Here is a 21,354-nt window from a genome sequence, read left to right as displayed (position 1 = left end):
TCCCTCATCAAGGTGTGTGAACTCACGGGGTAGGGTGGGAATATAACTCCATAGTGGTGATTCATGCCTGTCTCTCTTCTCTTCTTCCATGTGTGTTTCAATGTGTGTTAGTTAAATGCACCGTGACGAGGACCCTACTTTGAATGTCACAGCTGGAACCTCAGGCCTCCTGACTCCAGGCCAGTTTTCTCTCTACCATGCTACTCCATCTTTCATCACATCTCAGCAGGCAACAACAAAATGGCAGGAAGGAAAGGAACGTGGGCCGACGGAGAGGAGGAAGAGAGGGTCTAAATCAGAGCTGCTGGGACATGAGAGCTGGGCAGGTCCCACAGACCATCTGGTCCCAACAACTTTCTTTTATAGGTTTATTTTACAACAGCCTTTTAATTTTATTTCTCAGCTCAGGCTGGAGAGGTTCAGTGACTTGCCCAAGATCACGCAGCGGAAACCCCATCATCCCCACCACCATCATCACTGTCATCACCACCACCACCATCTTCAGGGCAGCTAGCCTGTGTTGGTCACTCCCTCCGGCCAAGCTGCATCTCATTTCATCCTCACAGCTTCTCTACGGGGGCCACTCACATTATTTTCATTTTATAGGTAGGGAAATATCACAGAGCAGGTAAGGTCCACCTTGGGGGACCTTCCTCTCACCCCCTCTGTAAAAATCTTGACCAGATATCTCACATGGAGCCGATAACCCTCAGATATGAAGCAGAAGGGGGTTCCCCTTGAAACCCGAAAGCAGTATGTTTAAGATCAATAAAGGGAAGTTTTGCTTTGCACAGAAGGGGTACTGGCTAAAAATACTAGTGGCTATAAGAAGTATTTAGATGAATTCATAGATAGTTGTTCTTCACACAGCAGTTGGACTGACCTTTTAAAAACGTAAATCAGATCACAACACCACAACGCCCCTCTCCAAAATCTTCCACTGCACTCAGAATAAAATCCAGACTCTTCACCCTAATGGCTTCTCCACCCTCCTCTCCTGCCCCCTCACCTCCTTGCTCACTTGGCTCTAACCGTGCTGCTCTCCTTACAGTCTCTTGACTATGCCAGGCTCTTTCTGCCTCAGGGCCTTTGCATGTGCCGTCTCCTCTGCTAGGCTCCTCTCCTCTCTGCTCTTTGCCTAGGTGGCTATTTCTCATCCTCCCTCTACCCCAGCTTAAATGTCACCTCCTTCAGGGGGCTTTCCCTGCATGACCTCCCAGCTGAGTCAGTGCCTGGTCACTCTGTCTTGTCACTTTGTGGTGTCCTTCCTTGCCCTTCTCACAAGTCACATTATTTCATTTATTTATTTACTGGTTTTGCATCCATTTCCTTCCACTGGACAGGGAGCTCCATGAGTGCAGTCAGGGGCTGTCTTTTCATCTCCATGTTGTTCCCAGAACAAGTACCCAGCTGGCCTGGTGCCTGGAATGTGCTATTTATTCAGTACCATCTACATTAGATACAGTCCTAAACATTTTTATATAAACTAACTCATTCAGTCCCCACATATCAACCCTGTAACAGAGGTACTATTAACATCATCCTTATTCTATAGAAAGGAAACCAAGGTACAGATTTGCTAAAAATTTACCCATGGTCACAGCTAGTGAGTAGCAGAGAGGAGATTAAAATCCAGGCAGAGGAGCTCCAGAGTCTACACTCTTAACCACAACTCTACTCCCCCTCCAGTATTTATTGAGGTCATCAATTGACATTTGAGGAATGCATGAATAAATGAATGAAAAAATGGCAAAGGGATTGGTACAAAGGGCCCTAGAATCAGATAGATGTGGGTTTGGGACCCAGCTCTGTCCCCTAGGATCTTGGGTCTCATATTCTCACTCTATTAAGAAACAAAAACATAGGGGCGGCCGGTTAGCTCAGTTGGTTAGAGCGTGGTGCTAATAACACCAACGTTGCCGGTTCGATCCCCGCATGGGCCACTGTGAGCTGCGCCCTCCTTAAAAACAAACAAACAAACAAAACCAAAAAAACTTCCCTGAGAATGCCTCAAAGCAACAAGAACTAAACAACCTAATTAAAAAGTGGGCAAAAGGCTTGAACAGGAAATTCACTGAAAAAGAAACCAGAATGCAAAATAAACAAATGCAAAGATGCTTCGTCTCATTCGGGAAATGCAAATGAAGACTGACATATTAGAAGTCAATGAAGGAGTCTGGTCACACTAAGTGTTGGTGAGGATGTGGAAGGACTGGAACTCTCATCCACTGTGGGAGAGGAAAGGGAGAGTATTCCTCCAAACAGGTACTTTGGAAAACAATCTAGCAGCTCTCGTAAAGCTAAGCATATGCATATTTAATGACCCACAATTTCCATCTTGGGTGTGTAGCTTAGAGAAACTCCTGCATGTGCGCACCAAGAGACAGAACGATCATGGCAGCCCTATTAGTTATAGCAAAACATTCAACAACCTCCATGCTCATTGACTGGAGAATGGATAAAGTAACTGAGGTGTACTTAAACAATGGAGTACTAGATATGTGGGGAAAATGAATGAATGAATGAATGAATGGCAGCTAAAATGCAAAATCTGGTAAGTATTTTAGAAACATAATGATGCATGAAAAAAACCAAGCCAAAGAGGAGTGCATATGCAAGATACACTATTTATATAAAGGTCAAAAAGCAGACAAAACAAAATGTTGTATGGGATCCATTTCCATACGGTGACTTTTTTTTTCTCCCCAAAGCAATGAATGGTGACAGAATTTAGGATTGTGTTGACCTCTGCAATAAGGCAAGGAAGAAAACTGGGGAGGCACACAGGTGGCTTCAACAGTGCGGGTGAAGTTCAAGTTCCTAAGTTGGAGCAGTGGGTTCACCGATGTTTGTCTCCACAAACCAGACACTGATCACAGGTTTTTTGTAGTCACCAAATATGGCATAGTAAAACATTTTTAAATTTCTCAAGTTCCCAGGGTTGTTGTAAGATTCCAATGGGAATGGGAATGGAATCGTTTCTTTATTCAACAAGTATCTACATTAGGCAAAGTACCCTCTTAGACACCAGGGAAGATACACAAAAAATGAGCACATGATCCAATTGCGAGGAGGTGGCTCAAAATGAGAGCAGCTTTGGAGCTAGAGAGGCCTGGGTACGAATCCCACCTCTCCTATTTACCTGCTGTGTGACGTTGGGCAAGTTACCCAACCTCCCCCTTCCTCAGTCTTCTCGTCTATAATTCAGTCAGAACAATCGTGGGAAAGCTACGAGGCTGAGCTAAAGTTATAAAGACACCTGTCTTGCCAGTTCTGATCATTCAGTACGAGGCTAGTGAACGTCATTATTTGTGCAAAATGCTGAGGAGGTGGGGTGGAGAGGAGGGTGCCGCTCCGCCCAGGTGAGAGTTGAATGGGAAGAGGAGTCTAGATGGGAAGGCCCCGAGGGGTCACTGAAGGTTTGAAGCAAGGCAGGCACAGGATTTGTGTCTCAGAAAGAGCTCCCTGGGTAAGGTGAGGGGTAAGACCGCAGCCAGGAAGGCTGTTTTAGAGGCTGTTTGTCATGCAGTTTGTCATGCCTCTGGCCCCCCTCCCCACACAAGAACGCAGGATATGGTAAGGCCAGAAAGGAACACCAACGGAGCCATCGATAGGGGAGTCATACCACTATATTCTCGCTGACGGCTGGGTTGGAGACACAGGAAACAGGAGGCGCAATCTGCCGTCCGCTTCTCTGCCAACCAACAGCCCACTTGCTAGCCACGGCAGTTATATCAGTGGCTAATAGCTAACTGGTTACAGCTGATGGCCAACTAGTCACAGCTGATAGCCATCTACTACCCGAGCCAGCACCTTTCTACGAGAGGCCAAGAACCTAGAAACTGCTCTCCTGGCTCTGTCCCCACATTGTTACAATAATCCAGGTGAGAGATGATGGAGTCCTGAACTAAGGGGTCTAGCGTGCACAGCAACAGGAGGACTGGCAAGAAGGGGACAGATTCTCGAGTTATTGGGGAGATTAAATTGATTGGACTGGAAGACTCTGTGGGGGCAAAGGAGCAGAAATAACCTGGAACAATATCCAGGTGTGATGCCCCGAGGCAGGGAACCCAGGAGGAGAAGCAGGTTAGAGGGGAGATCAAGATGATGGGTTCAGAGATGGTCAGGTTGAATTGGGGTACCTGGGGGTCACTTAGTGGAGATGTGTAGGAGGTACTGCATTTATACGATGGGCCGGGCAGAGCGCAGCTTGGAGAAGGTAACTGGGAGTGGGCGAGGTTGTCCCGGAAGGAGATGGAGGGTGCGCTGTAGGCCAAGGTGCCCATGACCCCAGGGGCAAGAGGAGGAGGAACTGGGGTGACTGCAAAGGAGCTGCTACGGAGGGAGGCAGAACAACAGGAATACGGGGTTTCCCTGAAGCTAAGGGAGCTGGGAGCTTGAAAAAGGAGGGCATGGCCCACCCCAGAGTCAGATGTCGCAGAGAGGCTGAGACAAGGCCACCAGATCTGGCCATCAGGGGTTGTCCATGCCTTGGGCAGGAACATTTTCCTGGTGTAATAGGGACTGAACTTTGGAGAAGCTCCATGGTGAAGGGCTTTTCTCAGTGTTCCCAGCGTGTCCCCCCACAGCTCCCATCCATCCTGTCCACCTTTCAGGTCTCACCATATTTGTTCAAAGTTTATTCCTGGTTGGTCTGTAAACTCCAGGAGCAAGGAATCATGCTAAACCTATCTCCTTTGAACCTCGTTTCAGTCCCGAGAAGTATTATTCTCATCCCCACTTCACAGAGGAGCAAACCAAGGCCCTGAGGTCAGGGACTTCCTTGGCCAATAGCGGGGATAGGTTCCATCTGTAATTTCCCGGGTGGCAATCAGGAAAAACAAACTCCCATCACCGGAACCTACAATGCCTGAACTTGGTGGTTCTCAAACTTGAGCCTGCATATAAAACACCAGACATGGGTGGGAATTCTCAGGCTCTTCAGTCCCAAACTGCAGAGCTTCCCTTCAGCAGGTGCAAAGCAGTGTCTGGAGACCTGTTTCGTTAACCCGTACTACAGGTGATTCCCTGCAGGTGATGGAGAGCCGCCCTTGAGGCAGCATTAACCCACTCCTGTGCTGCACACTTGGTAGAATTTGAGGCAGCAGAGTGGTCCTAGACTCCGAAGCTACTGGTTTCTGGCCATCAGTTAGGTCTCTGGCTGCAGCTGGGAGCGGGCTGGGGCTGGGGGAGGCAGAGGGTGGTAATAAAGAAACAACAGGAAGCTCAGCTTTTATTAGCCCTGGGTACTGCAGCTGCAGGTGAGTAATCTGATTTCTGCGGCGTCCTGTTTTCTCCGCTGCCTGGCGGTTCCTCGACACCCACTCACCTGCCACCAGCCACGGGAGAAAGGGCGGGTGGGAGGGAGGATGGGCGTGGGGGCTCCGCCCGTCTGGGTCCCTCGCCTGCGCCCACGCGGGCACACCCGCCCCGCCAGGGCCACCGGCCGTGCACCTGGGGTGCTTGCTGCGGGGACGCTGGGCTCAGCCTGCTGGGAGCTGGGGGGAGATGATGCAGACGCCCACTCGCGGCCCTGCCAACAGCGGCGGGAGCTGTGCCCCCTGACTCAGGATGTGCTCCACCGGGTCAGAAGGCCTGGTGCCATCTCCCGTCTCCACCATCCGCTTCTGAGCTCAGTTGCCGCCTCTATAAAATGGGAGCATGTCCATCTCCCAGTGTCAGGCTGGAGATGGGGGAAGAGATGTGAACGTAATAAACGCTAAATGCTGTACCAATACCGAGGCGTCAGGGAGAACCCGTCTAAGAGCGGCAAGTCTCTTAACTGCTCTGTGCCTCAGTTTCATCATTTGTAAAATGGGATTGATGGGCGGCTGGTTAGCTCAGTTTGTTAGAGCGCGTTGCTACTAACACCAAGGTTGCTGGTTGGATCCCCACATGGGCCACTTTGAGCTGCGCCCTCCTTAAAGAAAAAAGGGAAGGTAAAATGGGAATAATTAAACTCTTCCTCATAAGCAGGTAATGCTCATGAGGGGCCTAGAACACTACACAATAGGGCAGTAGCTGTCATTGTGGTTTGCCACTATGGTCACCTTTATCCCCATCCAGGAGCCGGCATTCTCTCTCCTTACTCAGGTACTCTGGTTTTCCTGGGTTCTCAGCTCCGGTCTGGGAAACGGGAAGGTTGGGGAAGGCTTGGATCAGAAGTCTGGGGGTCTGAGAGAGTCAGGGGCTTGCCCGAGACTGGGATTGGTTCCATCCCTAACACTCTGTACCAAGTTTTCCATCTGTAAAATGGGGTTGATAACACATTCCCTGACAATCTACCAAGATGGAAAGGCCACATGAGAAAGTAAACCTGGAAACATTTTGTAAACTACAAAGCGCTGTCCACGTGCAAAGAACTGTAATTATGATTTCTTCCAGGCACCTCTTTGCCCTAAAGCAGGGGTGTCCAAACTTTTTTCAACGGTTTTCACCAAGGGCCATATGCGGTAAAATACAAAAACAGCCGGGCCACTCACTCGAGGTGAAGTACGTATTGCCTCACCTGGTTTATTTAAGTAAACTAACTATATTTTTGGAATTTGCTGCGGGCCAATTAACAATGGATCACAGGCCGCCGTTCGGACACCCCTGCCCTAAAGCATCAAGGATTAGTCAAGAACCAAACTAGAATGAGCCAGTGAATTTCTTCTCGGAGGCTCGCCAAAACAGGGCCACTTGGCATTCTCCTCTTAGACCCTGCCACATCATGCCTCCCCCACAAGGGTGGAGAGGGAGAGCCTTCCCTCAGGGGCTTCCTGCTCCAGTTTGCCCAAGAGGCAAAGATGTCCCGGGAGCACAGAGGAAGGAGGAAGTGGCCTCCCTAGGGTCACAGGGTGAAGGACTTCCTGGAGTTAGCCTGGAGAAGACTCTTGGAGGAATGGTTGTAGTTCACATGAGAAAGCGACGCCCATTCTGGGCGGAGACACATTCCAGCAGACAAGTCCAGGGATGAGAAAGTGTGTAGTGTGTTCAGGGAAAGGGCGTGACATGGGTTCAGGATGAAGGCAAATTAGGTCAGGGCTTCTGTTGCCACCCGAGGCTCAGACTTTATCCTGAGGCTGATGGGGAGACAGTCAGCATTTGAAGCTGAGGGATGACGTGGTCAGCTGTGGGTGCTGGAAAGATCGCTGTGGTCACAAGTATGGAGGATGGACAAAAGGAAGAAAGAGGAAAGGGAGGACACGTTGAGTTGAAGGTGGCCTGACCCAAGGCAATGGCAAGGGGCAGGAGAAGGGACAGATGGGACAGAACTTTCTAAAACACAACAGCAGTACTTAACAGTAGAACAGTTGGAGGGAGAGAAGGTAAAGACGACTGAATTTTCTGTCACTGGAGCCCAAGGTAGATGGTGACAGCATTAAATGTGATGGGAAGCCCAGGAAGAGAGCAGGGTGAGGTCACCTTGAGGTACCTGTCAGACATTCGTTTCTTCAAGAGCTGTCTGCACTAGGCCCCTTGATGTGGCCGTAGAGAAGACCCAACGTCATCCAGGTAGAAGCTAGAGAGAGAAGACAATATTGCATTAGTCATGAATCTTTGGTTGTAGTGATAGAAACTCAATTCAAATTAGGTTAAGGACAAAAATTAAAAAGGAAAAAGAGAAATTAAGAATTGCGTGGCTCCTTTATCTTGGAGCTTCAAGGGTGCATCAACTTCAGGCATTGCTGGATCCAAGGTTCTCAGTAATGTTTTTGGGTTATCTCCCCACCACCCCCATCAGTCAGTTCTGATTGCTTCTGCCTTTCTGTAAGAATGGGCCTCTTTCTCTACCATGGCAGACAGGCCCACTCCTGTACCAGGAAAGATGCTCTCATATTTACATTCTGTCAGCTAATCCTTCAGAAGGAGAAAGCCAATGGTCCCCACTGGCTCCATCACAATCCCAGGGAGGGCCTTGGTTGGCCCAGCCTGTATCACATGCCCAGGCCTAACCCGGTCATCGTATCAAGGAGAATGGGGCCCTGCGGTTGGCCTACTTGCCCTTCCCAGTGGGTGTGGCCCTCTGACGCACACCCCATCCCACATGGACAAGAAATGGGAGGGGGTGGAAACATACCCCAGACAGGCAAAATTAAATACATCCCTGCCTCCGTTCACTACGAGGTTTGAGGGCAGAACCCTGGAAACACCAACAGTTAAGGACACAGGAGTATGAGAGAGGAGCGGGGAGAAGCAAGGTCTTCAAGGCACGAGAAAAGTTCTACATGGAGGGAATGGTCGAAGACAAATTTTGGAAGGAGTGACAGGATCCCACTTTTCTGGGCTCCACCCACCTGCCCTGACCTGCAGTGGAGAGGCTATGAGCCTTGGTTGGGCCAGTGCAGGTTCTACCAACTCCCCCAGCAGAGCCTGTTTCCCTCTCTGTGAAATGAGGATCCTAACAGTACACCCACCCAATAGGATGACGGAGAGGCATAACATCCAACTGAGAAATGCTTACCCCAATGCCTGGCACATAGTAAATGCTCAATAAATGGGAGCTACTTAGTGTGCTGGTGGAAGAAATAATAGCAGTGGTTGTAGCAATAGCACCCAGAATCCTGTTGCCCTTGTAGGGCAGAAAGTATAGCTGATACATTCAGCACAACTGAGACATCATTCATTCATTTGTTGAACAATCTTTAACTGAGCACCTGCTGTACACCAGTCCCTAATGCCAGACACAGCAGATGCCAAGAAGACTAGAACACAACAGTTGGTGGTAGTGTGGGATACAGACGTGATAGTGGATAGTTACAATACAGGATGATAAATGCCATGCAAACTGGGCTGTGGGAGGGTGCAGCAAGGACAGTAGGATAAGAAAAAGATGGGGGCCATGACCTCCAGCCAATCCTGTGCCTCCTGGAATCTCGGTCTCCTTATGTATTCAATGGGGGATGAGGAAGTCCATTATCTCCATCCCTATATTACAGATGAGGAAGCAGAGATTAGATCAAGGCCCTCTGGCTACAGAGCCCCAACACTGTGGCTCTGTCAGAGCAGATGAGAGGTGAGAGTTTGCTGCAAACCCTCCTCTCTGTCTCAAGGGTGGTAGCCACGAAGAGCCCCCGCCCCAGAGAAGGGGGAGCCTCCACAGGAGCAGCCTTCAGAGGGTCCCAGAAGACACTCCTGTGCTCTTATACAAAAATTCAATCTGAGGAAGTGGGGAGAGTGTTATTGTACTGATTAAATGAATTAATACATGTAGAATGATTTAAAAGTTCCTGGCACATAGTAAATGCCCACTTAACTGTTAGCTTCTTAAGTAAATCTCCAACTAGTAAATATGCTAAGTATTGTAAATGTGCTACATGCCTTTATATCGTCATGTTATTTTATTATGTTTAATCTTTATAATCACCCCTCCCATTTTACAGGTGAGTAAACAGAGGCTCAGAGAGGTGAGGTCACAGAGCTTGAAAGCCAAATAGTTCTGACTCCAGAGCCATGCCCCTAACCACTGCCCCACTACCTGCATATTTATAAGGGGCCCCTGCCCGCTGGCAGCCGAACCTGGAGGACTCAAGTCACAGGGCAAGCAGGCACTGTCTGCCAGGCCCTGGTAACCTGAAGGTGACCCACAAGGCCCCTGCCAGGGAAGAGGCCCCCCAAGTTCAGCTGGGCCCAGGCCCTGCCACACCTAGTACCCTCATCTCTCCTACTCCATATAGCTTCCTCTTGAGCCCCCGCCACCAGAGGCCTTGGCCCAGGTGGGGCGGGGGGCCAACGGGTGACAATGACCGATTTAGAAAGTAAAGTTGCTTCTCAAACAAATAAGAAAGAAGAGGAAAGAAAGAAATGGCCTGCCCGCTTCCTGCCCCACTCTCTCTCCCAGCACCTGGGGCCCAGCTGCGAGGTTTTCACTGCTTGTTTGTTCATCCTGCCTCGAGGAGCCTCTTCTTAAAGCCCCAGCCCCCTCCCCATGGGCAGCAGGATGATTGTGGAGCCAATGGAAATAAGTACCCTCCATGATTGTTGTATTGTTATTGTCTCAAGTATTGTTTTGGACAACAATACCAATAATCATTACAATCTGGGTTTCCTGCAGTTGGGAGAGGAGCAATTACCAGCTTGGACTTGGGGGTGGCCATCCTGGCTCTGCAATTTCTGAGGTGTGAGGGCCTGGCCCCATCATTACATCTCCGGGCCTCAGTTTCCTTGTGTGTAAAATGGGGACGGGTGGTGGTAAGGGCTGGATGAGGCCAGCAGGTAAAGCATAGTGCAGGCCCAGCGGCAGCGACTCCGTTGGTTACTGTGAAACCGGGATCATACAGGAATACAGAGCCTTCATGGATGTGGCTGGAAAGCTTACAGGACTGGAGGGAGAATGATGCTTAGTATGTTCTAGCTGCTGTCTGAAGCGCTTTAGGTATAACTCATTTTATCCTTATCACAACCACATGAAGTCGATGCTGTTGTCATCCCCATTTTACAAATGAGGAAACGAAGACCCAGAGAAAGTGACTTGCCCAAAGTCAACATGCCTGGTAGGTGCAGAACCAGGGTGAACCCAGCCTGTCTGGGTCCAGAATCAGTACTCTTAGCTGCATACGATGCGCTGGCTGTGTAGGGTCTGATTTGCTGTGTGACCACAGACCACTCTCATTTGCCTTCTCAGCCTCAGTTCTTGATCTGCAAAGGGCGCACTCCCTAATACCTGTCTGTAGATATTAGACAATCCTCAGGGAGAGTTGTGGTCAGATTTAGTAACAATGTAGAGAAAGACAATGAATAAACCTACCAGGAGCTCAGAAAGCCATGGTTGTCACTGCTGTAATTATTATTAGTTTCAGAGTCACAGGCGAGCACCAGCCTAGAGGATGCTGAAGGCCCCGCCCACTTCAGAAAATCTAACTCATGTGGTTGCAGCTGGGGACTGACTCCAGGAGGCACCTGGTGAGAGGTGACTCCACCCGTTGGGGCTAAAAAAATCCCTGAAGCTGCTACCGTGCAACCTGCTGGTTACCTGCCCCATTTAATGCCAAACTCTCCAACTCTGCTTCCCTGCCCTGTCCCTACCCCCATGAGCTGTGTGGCTCTGGAGAAATCACTTGATCTCTCTGAGACAGGAAAAAGATACAAGCTGACAGGTTTGCAGGATTAGAGGTAATGTCGATGAAGTGTTTAGCATAGTACCTGACACGCAGTCTCAAAGAGATGACGACAACCTGAGTTGTGGGCCCGACCTGTTCTCGTCCTGGCTACACCATTTCCTGTTGTGTGATCTTAGACAAGTTACTTGGACTTTTTGAGCCTGGAAAACAAATGAGCACAGCACACAGTAGTTGCTTAACTAACGATTGTGGTTGGCTGTGACCATTTCTTCTACTTTATAAGGATGTCCTAGGGGTATAGTGTTCTTTTTAGTGCTGATTTCTCTGTTTCCCCCTCTAGAACTGCCCTCTGCCCTTCTGCATCCTGTTCTGGGCCTTTGTAGGTGAGCTCTGTGAGTGACATCAATGGCTGACTTTGCCCTCTGGCTCCTGGTTGGGTGGGGCAGGAGGGCAGAGGGCAGATAAAGAATGGGGCCCCGTACTTACTCTCCCAGCCCCTTCCTGCAGGGTTGTCATGGGTTGGCTGTGTCCTTCACCCAAAGGCTCCCGCTCCTGTAGGTGGCCCCCTGCATATATCTCAGGCCCTGGGTCCAGGTAACCTCTCTTTCTCCACCCTTCAGGCCATGGGTGGTAATAGCTCCCCACTCTTGCTGGTCCAGAGACACTGCACTATCCCTCTGGTTTCCCTGATCCTGCCCACGTTTTTGTTTATAGTCCCTTGATGAAACTCTCTTCAAATTACTCGATTTGCGTGCACCATCTGTTTCCTGCCAGGGCCCTGGTCACATTGTATTCTGTTGCATTCATCTAGGACTCTAGGTAGGGGAGACTAATAAAAATTCCCACTGCTTTCACACACACGAATTTATCCATTCAATTAACTTTTGCTGAATATCTGCTGTTTGCCAGGCTCTGTGCAGGGAGACGGGAACTGAGATGACCAAGATATAGGCCCAGATCTCAAGAAGCTCATGGGCTAGTTGGGGAGACAGACACCTAAGCAGACAACCACAATGTTTGCTCAAAGCCATAACACAGGTGTGCACAAACCTGTGGCAAAGCCGAAGAAAAACCGTCAAACTCTGGGAGAGGCTGGGAAGGCTGCACAGCAAAAGGACTTTGGATCAGTGTGGGGACAGAGCCAGGAGTGCAGTTTCCAGGCTCTCGGCCTCACGTGGAAAGGTGCTGGCTCAGGTAGTAAATGGTCATCGCGACTGTGATTACATGGCCATCAGCTTTGGCTAGTTGGCCGTCAGCTGTAACCAGTGAGCCACTGGCCACTAATATAACTGCCTTGGCTACGCTAGCAGCAAATGGGGGCTAGCAAGAAGATGGTGGCTGAGCTAGCAAGTGCGGATTGAAGCTAGCACGGCGGATTGCAGCTAACAAATGAGGTGGGTTGGCAGAGAAGTGGACAGCAGATTGCGGATTGTGTGGCTTCTGCTTCCTGTGTCTCCACCAGCCGCCAGCAAGACTATAGTGACTCCCCTATCTGTGGCTCCGTGGGTGTTCCTTTTTGGCCTCACCATATCCTGCGTTCTTATGTGGGGAGTGGGAGCTGAGATCCCGCATGACACCCGGCATGACAATCAGCATCTTTTCGACAATGTTAATAACGTGTTTTATTTAAGTAATATTCCAAAATATTATCAACATATAATATTATCAATTAAAATTTTGATATAAAAGTTTTTGAAATTTTCTAACTCTTCAAATTCTGATGTGTATTTTACACTCACAGCCCAACTCAGTTCAGCCTGGCCATGTTTCTTCTCAGGAGCCATATGACTCACAGCTGAGCAAGCATCTCATTTGATCATTACCACAGGTCTGGGAGGTAAATGGAGTTGTTTCTCCCATTTTACAGATGAGAAAAGCAGAGACTCCCGGAGATCACAATTGCTCCCTGGTGGGGCAGGATTTGAACCTGCGTCTGTCTAGCTCCAAAGCCTATCTGCCTGCGGCCTTGCTCTGTCTTGGGCCACCCCCATCCCCAGAGTGAAGCAGCTGAGCAGGACTGAAAAGTCAAAACTTCAACTGAGGTCTTCCAATCCCGAGTCCTGTAATTTTTCTACCTTAGCTGATTCTATGGGACAGATTAGGGGAGGGTAACAACCCTCCAAAATGGGTTCTGACCCCATCAGAGATGGCATGGGGATAGGGTGGCAGAAGAGAACTGGGGATGGCTGGTAAGTTGTTCAATTCTCTTTGTGGGGAGGGGATTGTTAATTTGGGAGGCACAGTTCGCATTGGATGGGGAAGGTAAAGGTGGCAACTAGCCTAGGCCCACTGAGACGTCATCTTGGCATTTGTGCCAAGGCCATAGACAGCGATTCCTTCCTAGCCCCAACTCTGGATTATCCAGAAACGCACACTGAGCTTAGTGGAGTTCGTAGAGGCTGCAGTGTAGTAGTCACCATCAGTTCACACTGATGCTTGGGGAGTTTAAATACGGGATGATAAAGGTCAGACATTCTGATGGGCAGCTGACCCCGGCTCTCCTATGGAAAGCGTCATGGGAGGATTCTCAGACCCACACCCACTTTGGAGGAGAAACCAGAGCCATGGAGTAATGGAAGCAAGGGGAGTTCCCTGGCAAGCCCAGGGTGTGTATTTGGCGACTCTAGTGATGTTGTGTGATGCTAAAAAGAATGGATCAGTAGCTGAATATTCCCAACCTATTTACTATTTATCAATTCTCCATCCTCTCATAGAATCATACGTCCAACCATCCATTTACGTCCCTGTACACCCATCCATTCATCCATCTCTCAACTCCTTCATTCCTTCATCCAGCCATTGATTGCTTTTCTTCCCCATCCTGTCATCCACCCATCTGTTACTATCAACTCTGCACCTAATCCTGTGCTCCGTGTGCAAAGTAAGACTCAGACCGTCCTCTACACCTGGTGAGGCAGATGGACACTTAGTCTAAGCAAGGGAGGTAAGTGTGGTGATGGAGGGTGCTAAGAGGTGCAGTGCGAGCTCTGAGGAGGAAATGCCCAGCTGTGCTCTAGAGAGTCAGGGAAGGCTGCCCAAGAAAGGAACACCTGAGCTGGTCTTGAAAGAGGAACAGGGGCCTGTGAGGCCAGAAGAAGGAAGCCTGGCTGGTGAGACGGGCAGTGATGCGGGCTGGCCAGTGACACAAAAGAACCTGCAACAGAAGCTGGTGGGAGGACATGAAGGACTGGCCTCGAACCAAGATTTCACCCCAGGTTCTCAGGAGTGGCTTAAACATGGTGAAAGTAGCAGCCTTACCTGGCCTTGCTTTCTCAGGATAGCACAGGGTCTGGGATGTCAGACCTGGGAGACCTAGAGAGCATCCGAGTTAGTCTTCTTATTGTAAGTCAGAGAAACTGAGACCTAGAGAGGAGAAAGGACATGTGAAAGTCACAGAGAGAGTCAGGGGGCGCCCAAGCCCAGGTCTCTAAGGCCAATGCATTCTAGTGTTCTTTCCACTAGGGTCTAGGCCCCAGCTCCCCCACCCCCATTCAACAACACTGGAGTCTAAACACTTGCAACCCCTCCGTGCCTGGCACAGTGCTATTGCTATTCCATGTTCCCATTTAATTCCCACAACAATCCCAGGGGACTGGAATTACTGCTTCTTTTTAAAAATTGGGGAAAGGAGGCTCAGAGAGGGGAAGGGGTTTGGCCAGAGTCACACAGCTCAAACGCAGAGCCAGCATTGTGACTCCCCTCCCGTACCTGATCCAGACCCCGGCGACACGTCACATAGCGTTCAATATTCTGGCCCCCAACTGACCCTGTGCCATTGAAGTCAGAGGCTGTGGACAAGTAAGTTCCTCAGGGAAAGGAATCATACCAGGGTGGGGAGCTGGGAGGTAGAGGAGGACCCTGGAGAGGAAACCTCGGAGATTGTTTTCACCTGTAACCTGCTCTGCTCCACCCAGCAATGGAAAATGTGTGTCAGAGGAAGCTGCTGGCTGGGGACGGGCTAGGTGTGCGTGGGTGACAGTATGTGGAGGGCACCTTGGGGGGGGGCAGGATGTGCTGGGGTTGGGGGGCAAGGTCAGGGGTGCTGGAGCAGGGTTCAGGGTCTGCCTTTTTCTCTCTGGTTCTCACTTTCTTTCTCCTGCTCTCAGAACTAACGGTAAGACTTTCACTTCCAGAAGGATGAGCAGACCGTCCCCAAGCTCTCCTCCCAGATCTCCTTGGCCACTACCAATTCTCTGCTCAGTAGTTCAGCCAACAAGCATTTATTAAGCACCTGCTGTGTGCTGACACAGGGCTGCAGTATGGCGTCTTCCCCTCCCCGGTGAAGTGCACAATCTGGTGGAGACAGAAACATAACAAGACAGCTAGAGACCTGGGTGACACAACCAAGCAGGAAGCCAAGGCGGTGGTCAGGGGGGCTTTCTGAAGGACAGCACACCAAGTACAAGGGACATAGTAACAACTGCTCTGCCGTGTGCTTCCCACAAGCCAGGCTAAGCCCCGTGAAGGCTTTCATCCCTTTCCACCCCCAAACAGCCCTGTGAGATAGGAACTGCCAGTCTCTGCGTTTCACAGGTGAGGAAATTTAGACATTGAGGCCAGAACTTGCCCAAGATCTTGCTGCTAAATGCTAGGAAATGACAGAGCCAGGACTCGAAACCAGGCAGCCAGCTCTTAACCGCTTCACTGAGGAAAGGGAAGAGGGAACAGGTGTTGAGGGCAGGATGTAAAGTGAGCAACCAGAGGAAAGGCCCAAAGAGGAGACGGTGTGTTGGAGCTGAGAGGGGAAGGGAAGATGCTGAACGATGAGCCTGGGGAGCAGCCAGGGCCCAGGCGAGAAGTCCCTCAAAACATGGCCTTGGCCCTGGGGAGCTACAGATAAATTCTGGGCAAGGGAGTGACATGGACATGTTTGTCTTAAAAAGCCACCCTCCTTTCAAGTGATCATCTGTGGGGGACGACGTGGACAAAAGGGAAATGTGATTTATTTCAATGTTTTATTAGTTTCCCAGGGCTACTATAACTACAAACCCAGGGCTGAAGATAACAAATTTATTCTCTCACTGTTTTGGAGGTCAGAGATTGAAATCAACGTGTGCTCAGAGCCGTGTTGTCTGAGGCGCTGGGTAGAAACCTTTCTTGCCTCTTCCTAGCTTCTGGTGGTGGCTGTCAGTCCTCAGCACTCCTTGGTTTTCAGCTGCATCACTCTAGACTCTGGCTCTGTCATCACATGGCCTTCTCCCTGGGGGGCTCTCTCCTCTAATAAGGATGCCAGTCATATTAAAGACCCACCCTACTCCAGTATGACTTCATCTTAACTAATTTTATCTGCAACAACTTTATTCCCAAATAAGGTCACATTCTGAATACTAGGGGTGTTAGTATTCAACATATCTTTTTGGGGGACACAATGAAACCCATAACAGACATCATTAAAGTGGTTGTCATATAGATAAAACGGATCGGAAAAAATCCTATGCAGATCACATGTCCCAGTTTGAGATTCAGGAGGTCTGCCCCCCACACTCATACTTTGCCCTAGTGAGTACAAAATAAATGTTTAAGAAATAGTTGACTTGTGGTCCCCTAAGGCCCTCAGGTCTTTCCTTAACAAGTTAGAGCAATAGAATAAAAGTCCCCAGAGAACAAAGTCAGGCTGCCCTCTGTCCTGGATCCCTGGCAGGCAGCTGTTCCATTGACCTGGGCACCTTCTTCCCCTCCAGCCTGGGCATCAGCTCGGGGCACAGCCAGTCATGAGAAGGATAGAGAGGAGAGCTCTTAGTTCCCTTCCTCCCTTGGTTAAGCACTACCTACCCTTCTCAATTCTCTCCCTTGCTTTTCCATCCAAACAGGCTCAGATTTCTCCATGCAGACAAATGTCCCTGCCTCCTTGACCCGGTTTGGACCTTTGTCTTTACCATGGGGACTCTTGCCCCAGTCTCCAAATTGATTTCCCTGCCACCAGCAGCCAATTGGGCCATCGTAAACATGTATCTGATGACTTTTCTTCCTGCCATAAAACCTTCAATGGTTCTCTATTGCTATCAGACTCCAGACTTCTTGGCCTATTATTTCAGGCCTTGTATGAGTTGGTCCCCAGGCAGCCACCCACACTTGTTTTTCACGATCTCCCGATATGTGCTCTATCCTATAGGTTCGAGAATTTCCATTTAAAGTTGACTGGGGTGGGGGGTGCAGTCTGGTTGGAAGGGGGCACAGCAGGGGCTTGTCTTGACTGTTGTCTGTAAACAGGAACACCTGAGCGCAGCTGTGCTTCCCTCTGTTCTGCATCTGCTCCTTGGCATAGGCTGCTCCCTCCATGTGGAACGTTCTCTCCACATCTCCGCTTTTCAACACTGGCTCAAAGGATACTTCACCCTGATCATGTAACCAAGAGGACCTCTCCCTCCTCCAAATACAGACTATTTTGGTTGAACTGCCTCATGAAGCTTATTCCAGTCTAGCTTGGATTGAGCAAGGGATACACCTTTCTCCCTTTAGAGCAAGGTTCTAGCTCCAGGTGTGTGGCAGAATAGCAGGAAAAGCAGGTGAGAAAAGTACCAGGTTTGAACCCTGACTGCTAGTATTTTTTGTCAGTGTCTTGCCATGTGACCTTGGGCAAGTCACTTTTCCTTTGTGGGCCTCAGTTTCCTCTCTATAGAATGGGATGTGAGGAAGGACATCCAAGCAGGGTGAAAGCATGAGCTAAGTTTCTCCCTTCACCCATGTCTGGCTAGCCTTTGGTCCTATGAACAAGAACTTCTGGGGTCCTTTATTTTTGCATTAATTTGCATATATTTGTATATATGCTGTAAGAGGCACCAACTACATTTCATTCATAGAAAGAATTGAGACTGTTATCTAATTGATGTCCAGGGATGGAAAAGACACAGTGGCTCATGGTTCCATTTAAGTCTTACCAGTCAGAGACCTTTAGTAATTAACCCTCCAACCCCCTCCTTTCAGAGATGAGTAACTGAAGCTCAGAGAGGGAAAGTGAAGAGCCTAAGGTCACACAGCGAGTCAGGAGAGCCAGGCTTCCTCCTAGGCTTTCCACTCTCTGCCAGGAGATTGCACTAGGCCCCTCATTCCTCTCTCCATGCAGGGTGGAAGAAGGTGCAAGGAGGGGGGCTAAGTTTTCTCATAAGGCCCTTCTTTGCACCCCAGAATAACAAAGCTTGCCGGCTTGGCAACCTCCGCAACCACTACAGGAAACCAACTTGTAGTAGAAAGGCAGATGGGAGTGGAAAATCGTCTCAGAGATGTTAGATCGTTGCTTTCACCTGTTCTAAAAATAACCTGGTTTATTAGAGATTGATAGATGACAAGATAACCCACAAGTTATTCCACTGAGGCTGGGGAGAGGAGAGAGAGTGTGATTCTCTTTAAACAAAAAGGGAGTTGGGAGATGCTGCAGGGGATTATTGAGCTGACTGGACCCATCAAACTCAGTATTTGGCCAATGGCAATAGAGGGAGTGAGACAGACCTGGATGTTGCCTTCAAGAGATGTTAGACTAAGTAGGGGGGAGACAGGTAACAAAAGTGGACAAAATAATTGCAAATTGGGATAAGTTCTACGAGGAAAACAAGCAGTGCTGCGACAAAAATTAACGAGGCAGACCAGGCTGGGCAGGGAGGCCTCTGGAAGGAGGGGACTTTAAGCTGAGACGTAGAGGATGAGAAGGAGCCCGCTCAGCAAAGAATGGAAGGCAGGACATCCCCAGGAGGGAGACAAGCCCGAAGGTGGGAAGGAAGCTTGATGGTTCAAGAAAGGCCAGTACAGGGGGAAAGAGTGAAGAGCTATAGACTTTCAGGAGGAGGATGGAAAGGGCAGGGCCAAATCTGTGCTGGCTTTGAGGACGTACTTAGCCTTATGGATTTGATTCCAAGTCAATGGACGTTACTGAAGCAAGGCTTTGAGTAGTGGAATCATGGGGTGTGGTTTGTTTGCCTTTTAGGAAGCTTGCTCTTGCCTGTTGTGTGGGATAATAATGGGGGTAAGAGTGGGGGCAAGCCACAAAAAGACCAGTTAGGCAGAGAATGTAGGTAGGAGAGTGCCGGTGGCCAGGACTAAGATGGGAAAGAGAAAACAGAGAGAACTGGGTGGATTCAAAATATGTTTTGGAAATGAACTTCATGGGCGCTGGAGATGGACTGGGTCGGGGGTTGGGTGGAGGAGGAGGGCCCTGCAGGGGACACGCAGGTTTCTGGCCTGAGCACCTGGTGGGTGACCATGCCATTTCCTGAAATGGGAAACCTGCAGACTGCAGACGGGAAGGGCAGGTGTAGGGATCCGGTTTGGGGCACAGGGCACGCTAGGTTTGAGAAGTCTGCAGACTGCAGAGAGAATGCCTGGACGCTGCTCCAGAGGCCCTGGCCGTCTTGGGCCATCGATCAAAGCAGACAGTTGGTCCTTCTATCATTAACCAAATCTGAAGAGTGAGCTCCAGGGGACCAGGGAGCTCTGCTTTGTTTCATAGGTTCAGCACCTAGAAAGGTGTCTTGCATATAGTAAGTGCTCAACAAAAAGTTAGTGGATGAATGAAGCTGGACCACCAGCTGAATGAACTGGCTGACAGACATGGTGGGAGCTGAATAAGTATTTTAGGAATTCTCCGATTCCTTTTCTCTCACCCCCCACATGCAGTCAGTCAATGATTCCTGTAGATTTGAGTTTCTCAGACCAGTCTCCTGCTCCATCCCTGCTTCCTGCCCTAATTTAGACCCTTAGCATGTAGCCATATTTACGCTGACCTTTAACTGAGAACCTACTATGTACCAGGCACTGTGCTAGGCCCTTTATTCATAGTATTCGCATTGAAACTTCAAAGCAGCACAAAGGGGCAGGAAAGCTTTCCCCGCCTTTTCCAACCCGCAGCACTACTGCCCCAGCCTCCCATGTGATCTCACCGCCTTTGGACTCCACTGTTTCAGTCCACCCTCCACACACCAGCCAGGGTGGTTTGAGAAAAATCAAAATCTGAACAGTTCCTCCTCTTCTTAACACCCTCTTACCATCTACCGAATTGTGACCCAACACACCTTAACTCGGCCTCTAGGACCCTGAGCTCCAGCTCTGCCTCATCGCCCCCTGGGCCTCATTTGAATCTGCACTTGCACTTCCCCCGGGCACCCAGGGCTATTTCTCATCCCCAGGCCTTTGCTCACGCTGTGCCCTCTGCCAGGACTGCCCTTCTAACTGCTAGTTCATTCACATGCACCATTTGAGGCTCAGCTCTTCATACAGTCTTCCTTGACTCCAATACTGGCTTGACTGGGGGCCCCTCAGGCCATCCCCCCATTTATGTCGACTTCATCAGTACCTGTCATAATAAGAACTTTTTGTCATATGATAATTTCTCTTTTAACATACAGGATTATTCCCAACTCATCATGTCTGGTGGTTCCTTGCTGAACCCAAACCCAATCCAAGGGGCTTGGAGGCTGTGTATCAGGGGTCATTAAACGCTCCCTCCCCCAGCATTGGGGAGTCTGGGGAGAGAGGCCGGCTTCCCGTCCTCTCAGCCCTTAGGGTCTGACACCTCTTCAGGGGCAGGAAACTATTCCTTGTCACAGAGCTGTAGCCACTTCCCCCCCTCTGCTCCCCACCCAGGTCACTCCCCTCTTTATCCCCCTCGAGGGTCCCGGTAAAAGCATCCGCTTGTCAGTGTAAATCTGCTGGTTTCAGACCAGCAGCTGGAGATGGATGGGCAGGAAGCAGTAACAATGGATGAAAGACCCTCTGTGCCCAGGTGGGTGGGGGAGGGAGAGGCAGGAAACAGAAGACTCCCTCCCAATGAGGCCAGGAGTGCTGGCGGGAGGCCTGGGATGCCAGAACCTGCGGGGTTTATTTGGATTCCCCAAGGATCCAAGCTGGGAGTCCTTCACAAACATCAGATCAGCTCATCTCCATGGGGTGCCAGGTCCAGGATGTGTGTGACAAGAATGGTGCTTTCATACATCACTGTTTGTCCCCAGGGCCTAGCACAGGGCCAGCTACACACTAGGGGCTTGTTGTTGAAGGAAGAAATTAATCTGGCACTACCAATCATTGAAGAATTACAGTTTTATATCCATTTTCTTTTTAAAAAATTAAAAGCATCCACAATGATTCCTTTCCTCCTTCAGAGCTTTTGCATGTATGGTTCCTTCTGTCTGGCATGCTCTTCCCTCTGCTTTTTGCAAGGTCAGCACCTCTTCCTCCCCCTCCAGCCCAGCACTCTGACAATTTCCTTCATGGTACTTTTCATAATCAGAAATCCTTCTGTTTAATATCCATCTTCATTTTTTTATATCCTGTCTCTCCCACCAGAATGTAAGCTCCAAAAGGGCTTCTTGTTCTTTGTTGTGTC

General features: G+C 49.6%; 1 long non-coding RNA gene across 2 annotated transcripts; it reads right to left on the bottom strand.

The window, feature by feature from the left end:
* Positions 1–2,611: 2,611 nt before the first annotated feature.
* On the bottom strand, positions 2,612–15,069 carry LOC148755451 (uncharacterized). 2 transcript variants are annotated; one of them, XR_016018565.1, is made up of 4 exons: positions 14,751–15,069; positions 14,301–14,405; positions 11,125–11,242; positions 2,612–7,504 (listed from the first exon to the last, which is right to left on the bottom strand). It is a non-coding gene; the product is annotated as an uncharacterized LOC148755451 (long non-coding RNA). The 2 variants fall into 2 exon arrangements; XR_016018564.1 differs by lacking the exon at positions 11,125–11,242 and having other exon boundaries at positions 14,751–15,029.
* Between the last annotated feature and the right edge of the window lie 6,285 nt (positions 15,070–21,354).

Source organism: Rhinolophus sinicus, chromosome 14 (assembly GCF_057876585.1).
Source record: "Rhinolophus sinicus isolate RSI-liver-muscle chromosome 14, RSI-T2T, whole genome shotgun sequence".
In the NCBI taxonomy this organism is placed as follows: Eukaryota; Metazoa; Chordata; class Mammalia; order Chiroptera; family Rhinolophidae; genus Rhinolophus; species Rhinolophus sinicus.
Note: the sequence above shows the minus strand (reverse complement) of the source record. Positions and strands in the feature narration are given on the sequence as shown.